The sequence below is a fragment of the Bison bison genome, unplaced genomic scaffold, assembly GCF_000754665.1.
Source record: "Bison bison bison isolate TAMUID 2011002044 unplaced genomic scaffold, Bison_UMD1.0 scf7180017864160, whole genome shotgun sequence".
NCBI classification, from domain to species: Eukaryota; Metazoa; Chordata; class Mammalia; order Artiodactyla; family Bovidae; genus Bison; species Bison bison.
Window position 1 is genome coordinate 4698044 of NW_011494732.1, and position 8160 is coordinate 4706203.

An 8160-nucleotide genomic window follows, 5' to 3' on the forward strand; every position below is an offset into this window, starting at 1 on the left:
AAGAGAATGGAGCACGGATGGTCACACAAAGCTTTGTGTGTGAAAGTTTACAGCAGCTCTATTTGTAGCAGCCTGGATCTGGAGACAACCCAAACATCCATCAGCAGGTGAATGGATCAACAAATGGTGGTCCTATTCATACATCGAAGGGCTTAGCCGGCCACGCAGATGGACAGGGCACACCCTGTGGGGATGAGTCCTAGATTCACTGTGCCCAGGGAGAGAAGCCGGATGCAAAAACGCCACGTGATTCCATTCATGGGAAATTCTAGAGCCAATGAGACTAGAGGTTGGTCTAGGTGAGGTTGGTCAGCCTAGCGGTTACCCCTGGGGTATTAACCTGAAGAGGCGGGACTCTCTCTGCCTGGTGAGGGAGTATTCCAGATCTTGATTGGGGTGTTAGTGACTCAGGTATAGACGTGTGTCAAACACCTGCAATCTGTGCGTTTCATTATATGTAGATGACGCCTCACTTTAAAAAGCTCTTTTCCAGATTTAGAGGAAACCTCAGACACTAAAGCCCCCAGGTCATCGCTACCTTCCCCGGGATTGAGCCTTTGCTCACAGCTACATGTCAGGACCTGACTGCAAGCGGGGTGGAGCTCTGGTTCTTAGGGACTCGCCCACACCCCCAGCTGCCACCTCCTGGCCCTTACTGTCTTCCCAGGCTCTTGTTCCACCTCTGTGGAGATGCCCTAAACAGACTGAGATGCAGAAATCAGCTTCAAACCCTGAGCAGGGTCTACTCCCAGCTGCCCTGAGGCCCTTGGCAGGGCCTTTCCTTCCAGCCTGAGGCGTGAGATCTTTAGTTGCGGCCTGTGAACCCTCAGTTGCAGCTTGTGGGATCTAGTTCCCTGACCAGGAATCGAACCCAGGCCCCCTGCGTGGGAAGCACAGAATCTTAGCCAGCAGACCACCTGGGAAGTCTCGACACAATAAACCTTAAAATCCTTTCAGATCACCACTCTTGGTGAATTCAGCCCCTCAGTTTCAAACCAAAAGGCTGACCTATTTTACCATGCTCTCCCTCCTCTAAAAACTAAATCCAAGTAAGGTCTGTGCCTGAGCTTGTAGCGTCTTACCTGTGTGAATTCTGGGTGTCGGAGGTCAGCACTGGGGGAAGCTGGCTGAAGGGTACAAGGGGTTTTCTGTGCCTTTTTTTTTTTTAGCAACTTCTGGTGAGTCTTAACCTACACTAAAATTAAGAGTCATAATAAAACGAAAAAAGCAAACAGCCTCGGCAGAATCCTGGGGTCCTGCCACGCAAGTTGTCCAGGGAAGGACTCTTTTATTAGTCAGTTTTATTAGTGTGTGTGGTTGCCTGTCTGTCTGCCCGGGGTGTGCTTCTCCACGCCTTTCCACAGTCTGAAAGTACAGTATTTTGGGCACTCGTTTAACACAGGTTTTTGTGCACGGGCTCCCAGACTGCCTGGTTTTGAATCGCATATCTATGGCTTACTATCTGTGTGTCCTTGACTGGGCAAGTTACTTAACCTTTCTGTGCCTCAGTTTCCTCAACTGCAAAGTGGGCGCCAACAGTGTGTGCCTCCTTGGTCTCTGGTGGGGTGGAATTGACTCCTCTTTAAAATTTTGTTTTCATAACTTCCCCCCCCTTCTTTATTTTTTAAATATTTAATTTATTTATTTGGCTATGCCAGGTTTCAATTGCGGTGTTCGAACTCTTAGTTGCTCCTTGGCATGTGGGATCTAGTTCCCCAACCGGGAATCAAACTGGGGCCCCTCGCATTGATAGCGCAGAGTCTTAGCCACTGGACCACCAGGGAAGTCTCATCAGCTTCTAATAATTCTAATTGCCTCAGACTAGGTGGGCACTCAAATACACAGCATGTATGGTTACCTTCGAAGCCCAATGCTGCTTTCTGGTCAGTCTCCTAGGAGCTGAGCATGACTGGGTCATGTTACTGTGTCCCCTACTTTCTTCTAACTCACAGGGAACGTTTATAATGAGAGCATCTGAAATTCCTGGTGTTAAACTCCCAGAGTCATGATCGATTGCAGTGCCTACAGAATTACCCCAAACCTGTGGCTCCATGGTAAAGAATTCGCCTGCCAATGCAAGAGATGCAGGTTCAATCCCTGGGTTGACAAGATCCCCCAGAGGAGGAAATGTCAACCCACTCCAGTATTCTTGCCTGGAAAAAATTCCATGGACGGAGGAACCTAGTGGGCTACAGTCCACAGGGTCTCAAGGAGTCGGACATGTCTGAGCACTCACGCAGCCCACCACACCCGTCTCTGCGTCTATACTGTGAAGAAACCTCCATGGAGTGTGTGGTTAGCGGGACAGAAAAGTCAGTGGCGATTTCCAACCTCTTGAAAGCCCCCAACCCACTTCCTAGTGCTTTAACTAAATGTGCCCAGAAATGGGCAGGGGTTAAGAGTGGGGTGGGGGGAGCTGCCACTGCAGAATCGAGGGGAGACTCACTGTTCTGGGGGGCCCCCAGGAAGCAAGTTCAACCCCTTCGTTGCAGAACCCAAGCCCCCTGCCCCAGCCGGCAGCCTCAGTCCCGCCTGCAAGGAAGCACCCATCTTAGTGCCCAGAGCTGAATCCATGGCTATTCCTGACTTGGTCCTACCTGTTCCCCTGAGCCATCGGGCGGTGATTCCAGCCTGGTACCCCCACTGAGGTGGCAATGGGGAGGCTTGGCCTTGGAGGGGACCCCATCTCTCCTCTCCCTGGAGGCTCCCCACACAAAGCTCCCTTTGATTCTCCACAGCCTGGTATTCTGTTTTTTTTTTTTTTAATACGAGGTGGGGATTTTTTCTTCTCCTTTGGCAGCGTGGTGCCAAAATGTTTACACTTGCGAGGTGGAGGGAAGGGGCTCTGTGCTGCTTCAGGGCCTGCACACATTCCTGGGAGAAAATGAAGTGAGTGGAGATCAGAAAAGGTTGCCTCCATTCAGAGACCACGGTCTCACTTGGTCTCCATAGGTCTGCAGTGACTCTGCCCACAAATATAGGGACCGGAAAGGGACAGGGACTAGGAAAAGACACAGCAGCCTGACAGCAAGGTTCACGTTCCAGCTCCTCTACTTCTTGATTGACGCTGAGCCTCAGTTTTCTCATCTGTGAATTGGGAGCAATGACATACCTACCACAGGCTTGCTGTGGGGTTACATGTGTTCCCAGTGACTAGGGCTCCCCCCAGCACCTGCCACACAGGGAGGACTCATACAGCATCACTTTGTGTGTGAGAATGGGTGCTTCTTGGGTAGACTTTACATTTTCTCAACTGACTGCTGCTACTGCTAAGTCACTTCAGTCGTGTCCGACTCTGTGTGACCCCAGAGACGGCAGCCCACCAGGCTCCCCCGTCCCTGGGATTCTCCAGGCAAGAACACTGGAGTGGATTGCCATTTCCTTCTCCATCTCAACTGACTAGGTGTTGCTATTATATCGGGGAAAAAAATTAGAAAGGCGGAGGGACAGAGGGAAGAAAAGACAGAGGGGAAGAGGGAGGGAGAAGAAAGGTTTTTCCCATGCAGACGCCCATCAGGGGGTGCCTGGGGCGGGGAGGGGAGCAAGCACTGATAGATCATCTGTCACAACCACTCACTGTCCCCCGGTGACATTCCAGGCAGCCTTGAGGGCCATCCCCACTGTGGATGGGGGAGTTCCATGTACCTTGAGCAGAAAGATCACTTTTCTTCCTATTAAAAAAAATTGTGGGACTTCCCTGGCAGCCCAGTGGTTAAGAATCTGCCTGCGAAGGCAGGAGACACGGACGGGTTCGATCCCTGGCGCAGAAATGAAGATCCCACACACCCCCGAGCAACTATGCTCAGCACCACATCTCTGAGCCTGGGTGCCCTAGAGCCTGTGCTCTGCGACAAGAAAAGCCACCACAATGAGAGACTGAGCACTGCAACTAGGAAGGAGCCCCCGCTGGCCGCAATTAGAGCAAGCCGGTGCACAGCAGCAAAGAGCCCGGGTGCGGCAGTGAAGACCCAGCCCAGCCAAAAATAAAAGAAAGAAATAATTGAAAGAAATTGGAATAAAATATATATGACCCAGGGCTTCCCTGGTGGCTCAGACAGTAAAGAATCTGCCTGCAAGGTGGGAAACCTGGGTTTGATCCCTGGGTTGGGAAGATTCCCCTGGAGAAGGGAATGGCTACCCACTCCCGTATTCCGACCTGTATTCTGGGGACTGTATAGTCCATGGGGTTGCAAAGAGTCGGACATGACTGAACAACTAACGTTTCATTTTTTTTCATACATGACCCAAAATTTACCTTTTAAATCCTTTATAAGTGTGAAATTCAATCACATTCATAGATCCACAACATCTGCAATGTCGTCACCGTCCTCTGTTTCTACTTGTCCTCATCCCAAACAGAGACTCTGTCCCATTTAAGCAGTGACTTCCCATTTTCCCTTTCCCCAACCACTGACAACCTCCAAGCTACTTTCTGTCTCTATGAATTTACGTATTTGGGGTGTTTTCTATAAATGTCAATAGAATCATACAGTTTTTCCCCTTTTGGGTCTGGCTCCTTTCACATAACATGAGTTTTTCAAGGTTCATTCATATTGTGGCACGTGTCAGGGCTTCATCCCTTTTTATGGCTTAGTCATACTCCATTGCATGCATGGACCACACTTTATTTATTCATCTGTTGATGGACATGTGGATTGTTTCCACTTTAGGGCTGTTGCAAAAAGAACGCTGTACCCCTGAACACTTCTGCATTCTCGAATCCCCAAATGGTGTGTTGGTTGTTTTCAAACAATGCACACAAGGATGAATTTATTTCTGGTCCCCAGAGAAAGCTGCCCCTTCATGAATAAGCATGATATGTCTGGGACAGAGGATGAGACGGTTGCATGGCATCACCGACTCAATGGACATGAGTTTGAGCAAGCTCCGGGAGTTGGTGATGGACAGGGAAACCTGGTGTGCTGCAGTCCATGGGGTCGCAAAGAGTCGGACCGACTGAGCGACTGAACTGAACTGCCTGGGACAGGGCGAGAGCCAAGAGCTTGGGGAAATTAGGAGTGAGGCATGAAGACAGGTGTCAGGGAGCAAACAGGGTGTGTTGGGGAGTTTGGGGCCAAGGGCTGCCTTGGAGATGTTTATGTTCTGAATTCCAAATGCCTGGAATGATTTCTGAATATCAGCTCCTTGGAGAGAGAGAAAGGGAGGTCTCTGAGTAAAAGACTCTTGAAAAATATTTATCTCGCTGTCAGAATGGAAGACCAGGAAATTGTGCTGGGGGTTGGGGAGAGCGAGGGAACAGCGAGGATGGAGATCATATTTCAGGCTGGTTTCAGCTTTATCTTCTCTGGAGTGTGACCAAAAGCGGAATTATCTGGTGCTAAGAGATTTTATCAATATGGAGTGACCTACTTGAGGCCTTGCCCTTTAAAACCTGCATCCTCTGAAGAATTCAGTGCCTTGTCTGCTTTGCTTGTTTTTTTTTTTCTGTCTTTTGTTCATTTGTTTTGTTTTCTGTGCTGGGTCTTTGTTGCAGAGCATGGGCTTAGTTACTTCAGGCATGTGGGATCTTAGTTCCCTGATTAGGGATCAAACACTCATCCCCTGTGTGGCAAGGTGGATTCTTAACCACTGGCCACCAAGGAGGTCCATCCCTCCTTTGCTTGCTTTGTGTCCCTCCACCTCTCTCAGTCGTGCCCTCTCTTGTGCATTTGCACCCCACATTTTTGTTCCTCTGCATTTCTAGCCTCACTTGATCACTTTGCTGAGTCCCTTGTATACAGCATGTAGTTGGATTTCATTTTTCAAATGAGCAATTAAAATCTGTTTTAGCGCGGTTGAACCAACTTATATATTTGTTTTTACAACAAATACACACTATGTCCCTTCTTTCGTTTTAGGTTCTGTTTAGTCATCTCTGCAATTTCTACTCTTTCATACCCTTTATATATGAAAAAGAATACTCTTCTTTTTCCCTCTAGGGACGTGAAAGATGTCAAATGGTTTTAGTTTCACTAGTGTGAGCCTTTCAATAAAGAGGATTCAAGTCTCTCTGTAATTATCAAGATCAGGAATGAAATGGTCTCTGTGTAAAATGAGACAAAGAACATGAAACCAGTTTCCACTTTCTGTTGCCCATTCCTAATTTTTGTGTGCATGTAAACGGCGATTTTAGAATATTATTTCTAGTTTTAAACAGCACGAGATTTTCTTTCAGTGACCATTTTTGACCTACACGTCTGATTTTGTTGGCGGCTGTACTTTAGCCGGTTACTAAGACACTGTCCTTCACCTCTACCGACATTCTCTTATCTGTTTATCATTTCCTTCTGCAATCTGGGCAAACTTTTATTTGTTCTCTGTCTCAGATGCTGTCACTCCTTTGATTTCTCCAAACTCCGTTTTATTATTTATTTCCCTTTTTCTTTTGGCCCTGCTGCACAACTTGGGAGATCTTAGTTCCCTGGCCAGGGATCAAACTCAGGCCACAGCAGTAGAAGTCCAGAGTCCTAATCACTGGACCATCAGGGAATTCCCACCAAAACACTGTTTTAAATAGTCAGGGCAGTCTCTCTTTTCTTAAAACGTCCCCTTCTCTTCCCCAGATCACCTTTTGACATCTTGGTTTGTTGTCTTAGGTTTCACCTCTTCTCATCAACAGTGTGGTCCAGTGAGTTATGCTAGAGTTTGGATTATTTCCTGTGGGCCATTGGCTCAAAATGGTTCTGACAAGGAGGAGGACACAAGCAACTTGGGTTTCACAAGGTACCGGGGGCTGCAGTGCGGATGTACAATTTAAGGAGAGGAGAGCTAGTGGACTTCCTTGGTGGTCCCATAGTTAATAATCCAGCTGCCAATGCAGAGAGTCAGATTCGATCCCTGGTCTGGGAGGATTCCACATGCCACAGAGCACCTCAGCCTGTGCTCCGCAACGAGAGAATCCACCGCAATGAGAAGCCCTCGCACCACAATAAAGAGTAGCTCCCGCTGCCCGCAACTAGGGAAAGCTCGAATGCAGTGACAAAGACCTAGTGCCGCAAGAAAATGGAAATAAATAAATGAACATTTTTAAAAAGGAGAGGAGAGGTGAAGTGGGGAGAGGGACCACCTGGGAGGCTGCCGAAGAGAAGAACATTTTATTCTGCAACCACGTGATTTTGCCAGAAAAATCATACACCCCCAACTCCTGTAGAGTTTTATTTGGTTCATTTTAAGACTTCGTGCATTAGTGCAATTATCATCTTCTACATGTTTATCACCTGGTTTCATTTTTCAACATGAAGTCCCAGGCAAAAATCCAACTCTTTGGCTCTTGTCTATCAAATTTGGTTCCTGGCTTAAGGAGATTGCTTCAAGTAACTTTTATTGATACCGGTTTTCTTTGGCTAACATGAAACTGCCAACAACCATAATATTAATAGTAGCTGAACTTTTTGAGTATCCTTTACGTGTCAAGCAGGATTCCAAGCGCTCGACCTACATCAATTCTTTTAAACCTCAAAACCATCCTGTGAGGCTACAGTTATACCCATTTCACAGATGAAGAGACAGAGGCACCAAAAGGTCCCACAGCTTGAAAAGCTACAGAGCTGGGAGTCCAAGCTAAGCAGCCCCTGAGAACAAACAGTAAATGCTTCCCAGGTGGCGAAAGTGCTAAAGAACCTGCCTGTCAACGCAAGAGATGTAAGAGACGCAGGTTTGATCCCTTGATCAAGAAGATCCCCTGGAGGAGGGCACGGCAACCCACTCCAGTATTCTTGCCTGGAGAATCCCATGGACAGAGGAGCCTGGCAGGCTACAGTCCATAGGATCACAGAGAGTCAGACACAACTGAAGCGACTTAGCAAAAAATGGTAGCTATATATTGGGTTGACCAAAAAGTTTGGGTTTTTCGATAACATCTTACTTTATGGTCAACCCAATGTCATGTTTCGGAGAAGGCAATGGCACCCCACTCGAGTACTCTTGCCTGGAAAATCCCATGGATGGAGGAGCCTGGTGGGCTGCAGTCCATGGGGTCGTTGAGGATTGGACACGAATGAGCGACTTTATTTTCAGTTTTCACTTTCATGCATTGGAGAAGGAAATGGCACCCCACTCCAGTGTTCTTGCCTGGAGAATCTCAGGGACGGCGGAGCCTAGTGGGCTGCTGTCTATGGGGTCGCTCAGAGTCAGACACGACTGAAGCGACTTAGCAGCAGC